This window comes from Toxotes jaculatrix, chromosome 3 (genome assembly GCF_017976425.1).
Source record: "Toxotes jaculatrix isolate fToxJac2 chromosome 3, fToxJac2.pri, whole genome shotgun sequence".
Lineage (NCBI taxonomy): Eukaryota > Metazoa > Chordata > Actinopteri > Toxotidae > Toxotes > Toxotes jaculatrix.
Window position 1 is genome coordinate 24,659,724 of NC_054396.1, and position 16,646 is coordinate 24,676,369.

Below are 16,646 nucleotides of genomic sequence, written 5' to 3' on the forward strand. Positions count from 1 at the left end.
ACACATCATAAAATATTTAATAACTGCTAATACTTCTGTTTATGAATGTATTAATGATCACATAAATATGTGCTTAAATGTGCTTACAACCACATATAAGTGTGTTTCAAAACATTTATTGACAGTAAATACACATACATATACAGATACACACACAAAGATGCCTATGGAGGGTCTACTTAAAGTGACATTGAGTTGTATACATAAAGTTAAGGCAGTGTCCAAACTCAATCATTCTCTTTCAGGAAGCTGTAAATCAAATAAAGAGCATCCCAGCTGGACTTTTGCTGGATTGCCTCACAAAAACATTTTCAAGATCATGGTCCCATGATCTGTCTTTAAATTCTGTCATGCAGAGAGTAAAAAATCTGCTCATCAGGCCTGTCTAGTCTAGTTTATTCCATTCCAGTGATATGGTCAGATATGACTATAGGAAAACATCACTTCAGAGGAAGTGATGCAGTTTTACCCATGAGGTAAGCAAGAAGAGAAATTGCATAACACACACTTGTTTCTATGGCACTGTAGAGTAAACGTGGCAGCCTGACTAAAACAAAGGAATCACATGGTAACACATACTGTGGTGGATGTGGTTAGAGTGGTCATGGCACAACAGACTTTGCTGTGGGGAAAAAACCTGACCTTCTTGAAACTCCTCTTTAAAGTTGTACTCATGAGCAAGGCGGATACAGATCTTTAGGCTTAAGACAAACATGACATAAATGGTTCCCACTGAGGCCTCGGCATCAGACCAGAAACAGATGCTTAGCTTGATTACCCTACCAACACTTGTCAAGGATCTCAGTGTAAATGTTTACGTGCTTTTTAACAGAGCTGCTCTTAGAGTAAACACCTACCACAATACGGATTAGTTTTACGGCCTACTCCCACTTTTACTTCAATAAAAGAGACACATACATTATGTGGCCTTTAATGTGTGGTCACACAACTTAGTATGGCACTTATGATATAGGCATATTGATTATGCTGGCTGTGATTTGCAAGAACCAAACCACAAGAGTCATTTTAAAGCTAGCCTATGTTATCTTTGAAATGAACAGCTTAAGTGAACAGCAGCCACTTCAGCTGTAAGTAAGCAGCAATTACAGAATAATAACAAATGTTTAAATGCAGCTTAAAGATGCTAGTATACTTCAACAGAAGTGCTTGTCAGAAGGTGAGAAAGTATGGAGGGTTTGAACTTCTGTCTCAAGCTCTTTGTTTCATTCTTTACTGATTTCTGTCACGTTTTGTGTGTAAAAATGTGTGCAGCGCAGTGAATGCTTTCCAAGTAAGAAAGGGTGTGTTGTAATTCGTCTTGTCTCTGTTTATGATAGGTGCCTATTCACCTCCCTATCAGGTGTGGCTTTTTGGTACACATATAGGCACTTTTGCCCTCCAACGTGGTTGGACAGCATGCCATACAGTGGCACAAGTAGAGGAGAGTTACAAAGCACACTAACTCAGAAACACCCATCTAAAGTTTGCTATGATTAGCCAACATAAAAGAATGTAGCAGCAAAACCTGAGTGTAGTAAGTGGAGCAAGGGTGTGTTTTATTGCTTTCAAATGTAACTTTTCATCAGTGAGAGAATAAATATGCTATTTCTTTTATGATTTATATGCTATTTATGTTAAGTGTCACTTAATCTTGTTTTAAAGTAAAACACAAACAGTGACTTAACATTATTCTTACAGTATTTCTATTCTTTATGTCTGCTATGACCAGTCAGTTATTTTAATTGTCACTCCACCCAAATCTGCAGACATGTCAAAGCAGGACTGTGTGGAATCAAAACGTGATGATGCTATGTCCGCTGTGTGTCATGTTTCATTGAGACACTCCCAGTTATTCACATTCACTCGTAAGTGAAAAGACACTGAATGAGCCTTTTTGTCTTATTTGCTGTTGATATATCCACACACACAGCTCTGTATATATAAAGGCCTGGCTTCTTGAAGGCATCAAAGATAAAAACAAGGTCGTTTTACAAGTTGTAAGATTTGACTGAGCTCAACAACTCTTTTCACTCTGTTTCATTTTGTTTGAGCAGGTAGTGAGAAGTCATCAGTCATTAGTCATTTGGTGGATGGCACTACTTGACGGCCAACCCGGTTTTGGCACTGTTTCTCTCTTATAAGAGTAAATCTCAAAGGAGGATATTAGTCTTACCATCATTATTTTATTGTTGTTGTTTGTATTACTAATCATACTGTTGTCCTCTTTTTACTTTTAATCTTGCTGTCATCTCTCTGTCACTCACTCTCAACTCACCCAATATGGTAGTCAATAAAATGTTTATAGTTATTAGGTGGATAAAAAAAAAAACATGGTGAGACAAAATGAAAAATTATTTCAAAACCTGACCAATTCATATTAAAGCCAAATTTGTCCTTAAGTCTTCTAAAACAAATCTTTCTGTATTACAACAAGACGACCTAGATCCATAGTTTCTCATCCTGTTAACCTCAGCAGTGTGGGTTAATCATTAATACATTTTAATTACAAATTTTCAATAATTTATTCAAAGAGTCAGCTGAATTAATGCAAATGCCAGCCATATGACATGTGGAGGATAACAAGGTGGACAGCTACAGGCTCTATATTTTACGCTATTCTTGGCCCTTATTTGCCATCTAGTCTCCATGTAATGGAGCATGAGAACATCAGGCAGGCATGGATTAAAAGATTACATGCTATAATTAAATTTAATTTAAAGTTCAAAAACTCAAGAGAATTGCCTCTGCTCTGGGTTCAAACAAGTGACAGGTTATAATTAGAAAGGATTTATTCAACCAACAGTGGTAGATGTCTCTGTCTCTTCTGTCTGTCTTCCTTAAAACTAAACTGATGGAACATGGTGGTGACAATGAAAGAATGCAGAGACTTCAACATAACTTAAATAATCAGCATGTGATATTTACTCAAATAATCTTATTGTTGGTTCTCTTAAAACAAATCCAAATAACATTACAAGGGTCATGCCTAAACCTCTTCATTTAAACTATAGGGCTTAATTAAAGAAACACAGTACAAACACAGTAAAGTAAAACTAGTTTTATTTCATTAAAAAGTAAAACTAAATCTAAGGAAAAAACCACATAAATCTGACACTTCTGCACTGGGCAGATACGCAACTGCTGAACTACTGAGGCATTTAAACAGATAACATGATAAAAGAAGAAGAGCTCCTTTGAGTTTTTTTTTCCTCAGGGTCACCATTCACCGCTTCAGCGACTCCAACTATCAAACATTGGCCCTAGATGATGGCAGGGACGATAGCTCAATGCTGCCATCTTCTGGTAATTTAAGGAAATGCATCGTGAAGCTGCTGAACCATAATCTTTGTTGATATTCCCTCCACATTGTAACCGATTTCAAATGGTGCTAGACATGATGGAAACTCTGAACACCAGAGGAAAACGGTCAGCCTTGGTGAGAGGGGTCTCAGGTGGTCAGAAGACTGAACTTTCACGCTGTTCTCTTCAGATGAGTGGAACGTGAGCTGTCTGAACTGGTCGAGTTGTTTTTTTTTTAAATATCCCGTTATGTGTTCAGTTGACTGAATGTAACATATTTCTGGAACAGTTTGTAAAAATACAGATGCAAACATTGTCACCAAACAATCCTAAACCTTCTGACAACTCAGCGAACGAGGTCGTACGCTGTCTTCATTTTCCTGACGTCTGTTCCCGCTCAAGAACACCGATTTCAAATGGTGCTAGACTGGATTTTTTACTCTAAGACACCATCTGAAACCAGTTCCCTGGGGAGGATGCCTTTAAGAAAAAAACATTTGGAAACCACTTCCATATCTGAAATTAGAAAATAAAAAAAATAAAAAAACATTACTGTCATCACTTTTGAGTATAGTTTTTATAATCGATTTGAATGATGCAGGTGAAAGCAAACAATCAGACTCGAGACTGCTCTCACTGTTCCAATATCAGATTATGACAATGACATGGATCAACATATTGAACGCATTTAACCACATAACTGAACCTAACACAACAAATAAAAATGGCCGATCCTATCTGATTAGAGTGAAGAAAAATTTCCCCTCAGAGAGACGCCCTTTTCCAGTTTCTTGCCAAACTGCTTAGTGACGGACATGTTTTAGAGCACACTGTCCCTATAGATCCAGATTGTAATGGTTCTAACAACAATAAGACAGAAAAAGGCAGTTAGTTGTGTAACCTATTCCTTTTTGTTCTGGCAAAGGAAAACAAATTCCAACTCTTCAGGGCACATATCTGTTCTTCTGGTGGCCATCTGATACGGAGAACTGTGGTTTCTTAGTAACACACGATAAAAACGTCTTTTGCCTGCGTAAACTTCTGCAGTTTGTTCGAGACACTGCCTTTCATGTTTAGGTGTGGTGTTGAAACTGCATAAAAAAATGTCTGATAATCATCACCTTGACTTTTGGTTACTTAATGTGTAACAGAACACCCACCTGTTTCATGACATGCACCGTGAAGTGAAACAAAACAGCATTTTTTAATCTGTACACTGCTAAGGTCCGTGTTTGAGCTGGTTCTGTTGTCCTGTAAAACCTGGGGTTCTAGCTCTTTCCAGAGAGAGAGAGAGAGAAAGAACCAAAAATTCAAGAAGATGCAGACCGTTTGCTGGCACCGAGACCAATGAGAAGAACCAGTGAGTCATGGCCAGCACATCTAAGAATGACACAGCAGCTCAATTACTTGCGTTACAAGTGCATCAGATGACCAGGATCTGAGTATAAGAAAGGGCACGGCAGCAGACTGGCACCAGAGATGAACCCCAACAAAAACTGGCTATGAATCATACTGTGGAAAAGTAAATCTCCGCAGCTCCCTGTAGACTTCTTTGTAATGCACAATAGGATACTGTGTCCTCTCCTGGGTCTGCCTCAGGCATCCAGTCCCGCTCCTGGTCCAAGTGGGGCTGACTGTGTTGCAAGATGGAAAAACCAGGTCCTGAAATAGGTAAATATTCATTAGTGTGGCCCCTGTTGTTCATCCCTACGAGGCATGCAGTAGCGTATATCAATAAGGAACACATTCGAGACGTTCTCTGTCACTATTACCGTTCTTATTTTTCTTTTGAAATGACAACACAATACCAAGACAATTAATTCGTGAAAACTCACTGGATTCTATTTGTAGGCTTGGCATTAAAAGGCTGGCATTATCCTGCCTTGTCAGTGTCTCAGACGCTGTTGTCCTGTTGATGGGAAAAGGTGACGTAGCAACTAATCCAAAACCTTCATGTGTCTTTCGGGGACAATTTCCCTGTCTGTCACTCCCTAATCCTCTTCACTGGCAGTTTAGTGTCTTGGCTTCTAAAACAAAAGCCCTTGTTTTGCTTTATATTTTCGCTGCTGTTAATCAAATTTGGGCATATATGATGGCCATCAATAGTTTATGGACGTGTACTTTGACCCAAACAAAAGCTTAAAATATCCTCGATTTCGACAGTCACTCCCAGTATATACACAAACACAGTGTCAGCTTCGAGAGTAACTCAGGCAGACAGTGTAGTCTGAAGGCCGCAGCACTGCTTTCATCTGTCTTCTCCTTGTTCTTGCTGTTCTGTTTTCTCCCATGTAACAGTGCTATTCGTGAACTCTGTATCTACCTCTCTCTTGCTCTCTAGTTCTTTTTACTACGAGCTCTTTTCGCTGTCTATTGTGTGTGCAGAGGTCGCTTTCTGCATCGGAGCAGTTTTTTCTGCCGAGTCACCTGACCATCTACTGCTTGTTAAAGGCATATCAGCCCCTTTTAAAACCAAAACAAAAGTGAATTACTCGAGTACTGGTTTAATTTGTAGCTACTATATCAAATTGTCTGCGCTATCCACCTTCAACAGCATAACTGCAGGAGGAGATGGTAGAAAAACAGTTACATAAAAGTCAGCAGCACAAATTATTCTTCAAACAGAAACAAATTCCTCAAATGTCTCTTATTTGTGACAGTGGCAACATAATATGTCCCTGTGGTTTTCAGAAATTAGATATCAATTATGACAACAAATCCCACTGTGAATCAGGCAGGGCAGATTGTTAGCAGCCAAAGTGTGTCAGAGGGAGAGCCACTGGGTTGGGTCACATTAGGGTAAAGTGACGTAAAATGAACGCTGAATGCCTCTATGTGTGTGACATTGTGTGTACTTAACAGTAGGGGGGGTGGGGTTGTGTGCATGTGTGCACGTGTAAACAGGGTAGGTGGTTAATCCTCTTACAGATTAGAGGTCCTAATTTATCAGGAGTGAGAGGGGCAAACTCATCGAAGTAATGTGTTTTTAAATCACCTCTTGACATTTGTTCAACAAAGGAAAACTATAGAATATATTAGCTCAAAATTCTCAGCATATTGTTTATTGTATACTGTTTATATCACTATATATCTATAAACAATGAGCTTGGATATATTTATCTTTGTAAGATGTGATTACCTACAGCTGAACTAATGGGTTTTTAAAGTTGTTATTAACGTGTTACCATCAAACCAGTGGAATTACGCAGAAATCACATGATACTTGGCTGGACCAGTCAAGGCCAAAATGTGGCAAAGACCATTTCCTGCTGATTTTGCCTGTACAGACAATGTCCTAAAAGTTCCTATTGTGGTTCGATTGTTTAATAGTTTGAATAACTCCGTCAGTGTTGCATCATCTTCTCTTCAGTGCAGCAAATTGCGAAATGTTTGGAGATGTCAGAGCCTTAACACGTTCAGATGAGCCTGACACTGTGTGTGTTCTATCTGCTCCACCATGGGCAGAAATGGAAGAGCTGATTTACACTTTGTCACTGACTTCTGGCTCCCACTCTGGCTGTTGGGAAATATCAGATGACTTGCTGATAACAGGAGTGACTTTATGAGTTCAATAACTAGAGATAAAAGCATACTTAAAGGTTAAAAATGCACCTATAGGTTGTCTGTGAAAACAAAACAGGTTTTCATGAAGAGAGAGAAAACCTGGCTGGCCCTCCCCATCGATTAACAGTAATACTGGACAAAAACACTGAGGCACCAATAAGCTGTCTCGCTATTTAACCCTCCTCCTATGTACTGTCTATCTTAAAGAAATATTTACAGAAGTTAAGACATACATATACACAAAGTAAAATCAAGGCTATTAATAACGGCAGTAAGGAGACGTCCCTTTTGGGTTTCAGCACAGAAGCTTACAGTAGATTTTTTTTTTCCTTTTTGAAGCACGTTAGGTGTGTAGCTTGTAATGATACCTGCGAATGAATGCTGCCTCACACTTGTCTATTAATACAACATCATCTAGCGAGGCCAGCAGTGCGCCGAGTTTAATTTTAGCACTGTCATCTCTCGGCTCTGTGCCACCTCCTATTCTATAATCTGCGTGTAGGAGGGATCTGTTTTAAAAGGCAGTGGGTCTCTCACCATATTTTCTGAATGTTTAAGTGGGCTACAGGTGATGCTGGCCCCCTGCTGTACACATATCCATAAGTAGATTCACACTGCCTCTCCCTGGAGGCCTTTTAAAAGTGCTGGTTTGCTGTATCTAGTTTTGGCCCCACAGCATCTGCTGAAGTGCGTTTGCTAGACTGAAAATGCAGGGACTGTGGGTTTTTTTAAGAACTTAATAACAGAATCATTGAGAAAGAACTCTGAATAAAACTAGGTTGAAAACATCGCATTTAGCCCACTTGTACTGGGCTCCCCTGTTTGTTTGACTTGAGAGGCAGCGCCTCTCCCCGAAAGAATAGCAAAATAACTATTGAGGTCACGTTTCCTTGTCTGTGAAAGTGGGTCACTTGTTCTAATGGTCAGGCTCAGAAGACGTGGTAAACATAGTGACTGCAGAGGACATGATAACAGTCTGTAAAAATATTCTGCTGAGCTTTAGCAGCTCAAAACATCTGACAGGGAGTAGATTATTTGATTCATATTTTCATAATAATGCAAATAGGCACAGGGGAGGTGCTGCTGTGAGGCCACCCCTGACACTCTTTCAGTGATCAGCGTGTACTTCCTCCCATGACCTTTACCTGTTTGTTTCAAAACTACTAATGACATTCCCTCGGGAGTCAAGTTTCTATTCAGTACACATAATTAAAGTTCTAAAGCTCCCCTTCCTTCCCCTCCCCTTCTCGCTCTGTCTCTCTCACTCTCTTTCCATTTCCTTGCCAGTGGTTTAGCAACTGATGAGGTCTACTGCTGATTCACCCATTGACTGAACAAATCTGCTTGTCATGAAGGAGTTCGCTCCTCCTGTGTGTCTCATTTTCACCTCAGACGCTGTGCGAGGCGAGGAAGCACTTCATCTCCTGTCCCTCTGGCAGGTAAGCAGTAGGAGGCACCACACCCTCCTTCACCAGGGTCATTAGGAAGGTACAAGAGGCCAGCGGCCTCGGTGTCAACAGCAACAGTGTCATCACATCAGGCGTTTCAGTGCCCTACTGTGCTCTGACAGGTGTGCATTACGAGCTCTAGCGAAGGGAGACAAATAACCTAATTGGCAACAACAACTCTGAGCAATACGTAACTACAACGCAGTTACAGAAAGATCAAGGCTTTGTGAAATTTACGCTTTGTGAAAGTTACATAATCACATTATTTTTGTCCCTGTCATCAGTACAAAACGGGGCAAAATAGGCCCCAGAGATAAAAAGCAAAAACAATGACTGTTCAGTGAGGGATGAAAAATACCTGTATGTCAACATCCCCTCTCACCAGATAATACCAAGAATTGTGTTGCTCAATAGCACCCCCTATGTTTGGGCAATAGAGCTTGTTTTCACCATATCAAGTGCGCACTAAAGAGCCAGATTACTATTAAGGACCTCCTGGGATCTCTGTGACGCAGCAAATGTTGTTTGACACCTAAAACATAAAACAAGCTGCGTCACCATTGTGTCGCTCACATGAAGCTTAAGCTTTTTTTTCCCCTCTGAAATTAGACAAACAAGAGACCAAACGTCCGTGCGTCAATTTGTGACCATGTTTATAAAGTGGTCTGATTCTCATAATTTGTTTAAAGTTATTTTTTTATTATTTGAAAAAAGACCATGAGACAGAAAAAAAGACCATGAGACAATAAGGTGTTAAATGATCGTGCCAATATGAACTGCGTAACATCGTCCTCTCCCACAACAGGATTACGCACTATCCATCTCTTGCGCAGCATCCTATTCCGAGCTCTTCCTTCACACGCCATCCCTGCCGATCCCACGCTTTGTTTACATCCTTATTTTAACATTAGAATCGGCCGCAACTCAAGTTTCAGGCCGGGCACTACTACGCTGTCATGCCGTCGCAGCATGTTCCACCATCGAAGCGGAAATTCCCATTGGATTTCGTGTGGTTTGTCGGTCCTTCTCGCTGACGCAGTTTAATTTACCTGTTGTCATGTCGATGATGAAACACTCGTGATTACAAAAAGTGTTTACAACCCCTTTTTTTAAATCGTCAGACCCTTCGCACTTTCGTGGTTACGAATACGGGACTTTTATTTTCTTTATTTATTCTCTACACTTTTAAAACAGCGCCTCTGGGTTTTATTCTTACCTTTTCACACAGCACTCGAGTGGTTATGAATTACATAGTGGTATTCTCTACGCAACATACGCAGCATTATGTCGCTCTCGCCCTATAATAACATAAATAACTTACGTGTTTATCCCAAGCCTGTTTTCCTCCCGTGCCGAGAGAGTCTCATCCATTTCCCGGCCGGCGCCAGTCAGACACTGTCCTCGGTCAACGGTCAGTCCACTAGGTTTCCGTTTCAGCCTTACTGTCGCTATTAGCAATCTCGGTGCGTAAGTTTATCACAGTGTATCCCCCTAACGATTTTCCATAGCGCAACACGGGAGCCCCGCCCCTGACACTCCCCCAGCCGCTGGTTGGTCGGACGGCTGGAGAGTCTTTCCTCATCGCCAGAATCACATGTGGCTGACGCATGTTTACAAACATCGGTGAAATCACATGGTAATGGGCGCCGTTTTACCGTAAACTACCTCCCTTTGACGCAACTACCAGATGTCGTGCAGAGAGCCTTTTTTTTCAGCATTATAAGAAAAAAAAAATCTAATAAACATGTCTATTTACGAGGACACAGTCAGCGCATACCACAGCAGGCCAATGGTCATAAATACACAAGGGCTATTGCATTGTATATTATAAGGTTAGAGAGAGTAGGAACCACAGGCTCACTTAATTGTCCCAATAGGCTTGTGGACAATCCCCGCCTGGGTGACTCATGAGAATTACGAAGAACATCTGATACAGAAGATGTATTAATTTGTGTTCTTGTTTTTTATTGTGGAATACTTAATACTTTCTCCTATACATGTTTTCACAAATCCTATGAACGGGACAAATCCAAGAAGCAAAAATTACATTAGTTAAATTGCTCACAATCTCTCAAGGGATCACAAGTAATTGCTTCATTTTAAATGGGTCAAAGGTCAAAAGGGGCTGGGAACCACTGTCCTTTAGAGTGACGTTTGATCTTTAATTAGGTAAAGGTGAATAATAAAACATTCCTATTTGCTACATATAAAATGTTTATGTTTTTGACTTTACTTCTGATCTCCTGGAATAGCCTGTGATCATTTTTAGATGTCACACAATCCCCATAATATCCCAGGACAGGACGTTTCATGGCCCTTTTTGTCTAATATGTTCAAGTCTAATGGATTACTTATTCATTTGTAAGGATAATTGTGAAAAATATTTTATAATCCATACGGATCCAGCAATTTCTGAGGTGACGACAAAAAAATATCATCTACGTTGCAATGTCATTTCTCTTACAATAGATGGCAGTGTAACATTCAAAACTGGCTTGGCAGAATGAGTTTGTAGTTTCAGTGTCTTTTGGTATCACCATATTCCTATTTTGGTAGATTGGTAGATGTGTCGGATGTGACATTACAGACCTTCAAGATGGATTTTATATACATTAAAGCCTGTTCAATGTTGAATTCAACATGACTTAAAATAGGCTGTTGTATTTTGCCTTGAAGCCAAGATCAGGATCAGGACCAGCTCTGAGGGGCCTGAGGGGACGTGACGATATGCTGACTCATTTTCTGACTCAGAAAACTACCCTTTAACACCCAAGTATCATGCAGCCTGGAGTTCTTATGGCTGTAAAAGAGTCAGAAATCATACTATGAGTTATTGCTTTTTTCAGAATAACCTCAGCTTTCAATATCTGGCAGTTATTTTACATTACTGTGTGTTAAGACAATGTAATAACAGTTTAAAGTGAAGAAAAACAAAACATGGACAGGATTTTAATTAAGTCCAAACTGAAATTGAACATGAACATAATGTAACACAACATCAACTGGAAATGTGAACTATAAAAAATATGTACAAAAAAGTTTTTGAGCCTTACTCTCTCAGTTTCCCATATATTGTCATTTTTGTGTTTAAAAATGTCCAGGTATTTTGTTCTTGTGTGGTAGATGGTAAAGCAGTTCATGTCCACTTGGATACAGAGACCCACACTGCACTGCTGGCACTGCCGGGGAGTGCACCTTTTGTTTGATTCCCAGCCTGGCCTTCGTAGCCACCATCCTCTCATCCACATAAATGTTGCGCCTTGGATGATAAAGGGACATGCAGCGGGTCCTCAACATTTCCAGCGGAGGCCTGACCCGGTGAGCACAGTCATAATCATCACTGCCTTTCTTCATCGTACAGAGTACGATGATGCCTCTTCAGTAAAAACCATCCTAAATGACAGACATGTATTAGTCTTGAAGGAAATTAAATAAAGGTAAGGTAGATAAATTGATTTTAAAAATAATAATAATAATAATAATGAACAAAAATGTGCATAACTTTGAGGATAAACACTCAAAAAAATGTAGAATAGCAGAATAATAATGGAGATAGGTGAACTAAGTAGAAAAGAAAAATTCACTGACAACTGAAAGTCCTCAAAACTAATAAAGTAATACTACATATAATAAAAAAAAAAACACACACACACAAAGCTGTGCTTTAGTAACGTTAGCATTTCTGCATATTTTCCTTGCAGCTTTTACAAAATTCATTGCTTACTCTTGTTCAGATGGATCTGCTCCAGACGGACCTTCATCCAGGTCAGTCTCCTCCTCTATAAACCTTCTGGGAGGTTTTCTCTGTCTATAAGATTTTCTTGACATATTTTGTCACAATTTAGTGTAAAAATTATTCAAAATCCCACGCTCCCTGTCCCGCAAGCTTCTCCACACCCCACCTCTGTCTCTGCTCCGTGTGTGCACCAATTCTTACCTGTGATTGGACGGTCGTTGCACGTGGCTTCCTATCTTTGACGTACCGTAAAGCTTGCCTTCTCTTCTTTCATGAACCGTTTGAAATTTCTCTCTAGCCCCACTGGTTCCAGAGTTACGGTAATTTAAAGACCACTAGTAACATAGAAGTGCTGGCGCTCTCACTGTAAAAATAGAGTTGCATCATCTGACCCAAAAATAAATAAATCAATAAAACAAAGGCAAGAAAAGTAATTGGGACAAATGACTCACATCCGACTTCCATTCTGGTACATAAGCAATTAAAAATCATTCGTGTGGTAGTTCGCCCTCTGAAAGTTGTGTCTCACTGCTTAATTTGATGCAATTTACGGTAACTGACGTGACTCACTGCCCCGTTTCACTGTCCCTTACGGTAATTGGCACGTGACGTCACTCACGTTTTGGCGGGAAATGCCCGGCTAAAACCATATTTAAAGCCTAAGAAAAAATGACTTCCCCTTTTTTTTTTTTAATGTCACGTGTAGTCGTCCGTTTAGACACACAGACCCTCAGAGCCTTTCAAGTAAGTAAGACGTGTGTTTGAACTGGTGCCTGGTGAAGGGCGGGGCTTGATCTAATTTTAAAACACAGCTCTGAAAATAGTTTTACTTGGTTTGGTTGAGATGCCGAAAGCACACACAGATAAAAAACGGTAAATGTTTTAAAAAGAGAACAAGCTAACGTCTCTTTTAACAATCGCCTAGCAACCGCGTTTTTACGTCATAAACCACCGAAACATCGAGCATACTTCAAACTCGACTTTCCGGATCGAAAATGGCACCACAAGCTTGGTTTTTACGGCGGTATTCAGCATAATGTCACTCGGACTTATTAGGAAGACGTTGTTAGTTAGTCCCTGTAGTTGTTTGTCACCTAGTAGCTGAAATGACGAAGGATTACCAGTAGGTGGAGGTACAGCATTAACAACTGTGCTTTGCTGGAAACACAATATCACATGGATCAAGTTTTGCTCTAACCAGATCAGGTTGTCCACGGGTTGTTTTTCATGCAGTCAAACTGTTGAATTGATTAATTTATGTCTTGCATTGCTTATGAGCAATTTCCATTTATGCTGCTTTAGATCTCTGGATCTACCCCAGCAGAAAACACAAGTGCTTTGTAGTTATGACATATTGTACTTTTTACCCCTACTGCATATATGCATTTGAAAGCTACTTATTAGTTTGCAGGCTCAGGGTTTACAAACAAAACCTTGCAGATCTACAGCTCAGAAATGTTTGTGAATCTGTTCTAATATTCTAACTATATAGTACATGCCCGAGTCTAAAAGGGGCAATTCTCAATATAGAGCACTTGTACTTTAGAGACCCGAGTACATGTTGTTACCAATACTTCTGTACTTATTAGGAAAAACTTTTGCTTAGAAAAAAATCTTTTACTTTGCTGAAATCTGTTTGTTTGAGTAAAGGATTTTAATACTCCTTGTAAAGTAGGCTGTTTACAGGATTGTTGTTTGACAGGTGTGTCTGATCATTTCCATCTAATAAAGATGTTTGGGATCGCTGTAGCTCAGGTGGTGGAGTTGGTCAGCCATCAGTGGTTAGTGGTGGTAAAAATGTTGGTTCCTGGTGAGCATTGCTCCCAATATTTGTGTATGTGTAGGAAACATTTAGGAAAATATTTGTGCCAAATGAACGGAGAAATAATTGCAGAAGAGACTATAAACTGTCGCCATGGTTTTATGACAAATGAGAGGTCTGATGTTGATGTGAAAGCACTGACATTTGACATGTGTGTGCTGTTGCAGGAATGATCTTCAGTGATGGAGTGTTGAGGCCTTGTTCGCAGTCATTGCCGAGCTGCTATCAGTGACCTTTGCACCCACTCAGCTTTACAGCAGCTGTACAGACAGCGGTAGCCTCTACCCCAGTAGGCCTGGTAAGTGAACCGTTACAGCAGGCGTGTATAAGCTGTCAGAATGTAACAACAAGAGTTGAAAAAGGTCACATCAGCTAGAATGACAGCAGTGGTTAATTTGTTGTGGCAACACCAACTGCACACACACAGACATCCACACACAGGTTTTGTCTTACAGTAGTTGTGAGGATGCATTTTTTTTGTTGTTGTTGTTAAGATACAGATTTACCACCGTCAGTTTTCTTCTTTGAAATGAAGGACATCCGGTCATCACCTCAAAAATGCAGGAAATACTGTGTTACTTTTACTAATTACTGCGTGAAGAGGATTATCTTTGGTTTGGAATAATATACAAGACTAAAAACTTGCTGTCAGAACCTATCACTCGATCAGTCAGCGGACATTTAATTCTTCTAATCTTTCATTTACTCATTGTGTCTTGATCAAAGTAAAAACTCAAGTTGGTTTTTGTGAATATATTTAATATCCATTTGTATTGAGGATTAGATAGATAGAAAGGATAGATATGTAAATAATAATAAGAGCAAGCAGGCAATGACCCCAATAAGAACTATTTAAGTTACAGTATTTATATATCATATCAGCTCAGGCATGGATTATAGTACAAATCATTTTGTTTTCTTGTACATACAACAATTAATATACCTTGTTTAAATATATGGCCTGTCATACATTTTGTGACATGGCATTGTGTACAGTTTGTTTCAGGACACGCTTGAATATTCTAATAGCAGACAAAGTTGAATTTGTCCATACAGTCCCGGCTGTTCCAGTGCTGTCCCTCCAGTGAGAGGGCCCCGCAGTGGTGACTGTTGTTGGGGCACTGTTGTCTTTGCCCTTGGCTCCAGGCCTGGTACTCCATGTTGCCCCCGTCCACCCACAGCCAGCTACCAGCTAGGTAGCGCAGGCCAATCCACACCTGGTCAGTCTGGGCTTTCCTGATAGTCTGCAGGGTTTGAGCCAGAGCAGATTCAGATTGCAGGCTGAGCAGGTCACTGTCCTGGTGGCGACACTGCTCCATGGCCTCCTCCCATGTCTTGTTTTCTTTCACCAAAACCAGGGTGCTCTGAAAACAGTAGAACCGGAATTTGTTCGCCTCGCAGTCCATTCCATGCCAGCCTTCTCTATTTTGTGCCACACATCTGTTGCCTTCACTTTCGTCATGTAGCATTGACCAATTGAGGAACAATGAAGTTTTCCCTCCCGACCACTTCCAAGTATCATCAGCGTCTTTGTAGAGACCAATCCAAGCATTTGAAGAACTTTCGTCTCCCGCAAGTGAGTCGAGTTCTTCATATTCCTCTTGGCTGTTGATTGAAGACAGATCAGTGTAATGGTCTCTGCAGTATGTTCTGGCCTCTGACCAACTCATTTTTGTGTGGACATAGATATTGCTACCAAAGAGGGTACAGACGATCACCTCGAAGAGGCCTGTGAGAATGAGAAACCTGAGAACACTTTTCTTCATGTCGAATTGATGTTCTCTTCTGTAGCGTTAGAATTGTAATACTGTCAAGGGTCTTCGGGACGCTTGAAGGAGCAGCAGGCACCCAATCGCAGTGCATCTTAGGCTGTTATGAAAATACACAGGGTGTACACAGAGGCGCAGTGATACAAATTGAGGGCATTCAAATGTTCACAAATTAGGCTGAATGGGGAGAATCAGCTGAAGGTTGTCTCAAATTTGTTGCCAAATATTCATGCCATTCCCAAACATCTGTCCTATCCTGTATAAACTGTGCATACTTTATCCCAATTTAATTTGAGTCATTTGGTATTGGTGTTGATACTGGCCTCATTTCTTAGAAAATTGGATTGGTGCAATTCTGTGAACTTCTCAGACAAAATAGTTAAGATTTACACAATTTGTGATTTTTGAGCTCTTGAGAATGGTATATGTTAAACTGTATGTTGTTACTGGGAGTGCCTTCTCCCTCTACTGTACATGCAACTCAGAAATCACCATTACTCCACTGACTTCTCTTAAGTACATTACTAATGGTATGTTTTGAATAAAAGATTAGCTTTTTCACTATGAACATTCAAACTAGAGCCTTTAGCTCTGTGGGCTATTTTCTGCTTAGTCTTAGTCAAAATATTAATTTGCATATCAACAGAAACCATGCCTGAAAACGTTTCATAATCTATGTAAGCACAGAATAAAGAGTTTTCTTGTTCCATTTTAAAAATCCATTATTCCTTTTAATCCTTGACATTTGCTTCATATAACATGAGCAATTTAGATTCCATTTTGAGAGTGATAATCAAGTTCAAGTGTCTAGTTTAAAACAAGCTAATTAAATTTTTCATTGCCTTGAGTGGAGATTAAATGAAGAATAGTTTGTTTGCAATATATCACATTTTAGTTAATTAGATTCCAAGAATCAAGAGACTGCTGCTTTGCATGACAGGATGTGTCCAATGTTTTGTTTTTTTGGTTTTTAACAGTTCAAAGCAGCCAGATACATGGTCTGCTGG

The 16,646-nt window shown here is 39.9% G+C and overlaps 2 long non-coding RNA genes across 2 annotated transcripts in view; one reads left to right on the top strand and one right to left on the bottom strand.

Moving 5' to 3' along the window:
• Positions 1 to 3,046: 3,046 nt before the first annotated feature.
• LOC121178702 lies at positions 3,047 to 9,771 on the bottom strand. Its single transcript, XR_005893819.1, has 2 exons — positions 9,634 to 9,771; positions 3,047 to 4,962 (listed from the first exon to the last, which is right to left on the bottom strand). It is a non-coding gene; the product is annotated as an uncharacterized LOC121178702 (long non-coding RNA).
• A 4,266-nt stretch (positions 9,772 to 14,037) lies between these two features.
• The window catches only part of LOC121179184, a 107,926-nt gene continuing 105,317 nt past the window's right edge, over positions 14,038 to 16,646 (top strand). The window contains exon 1 of the long non-coding RNA XR_005893854.1: positions 14,038 to 14,168. This is a non-coding gene — a long non-coding RNA (uncharacterized LOC121179184). The remainder of the gene's footprint in view (positions 14,169 to 16,646) is intronic.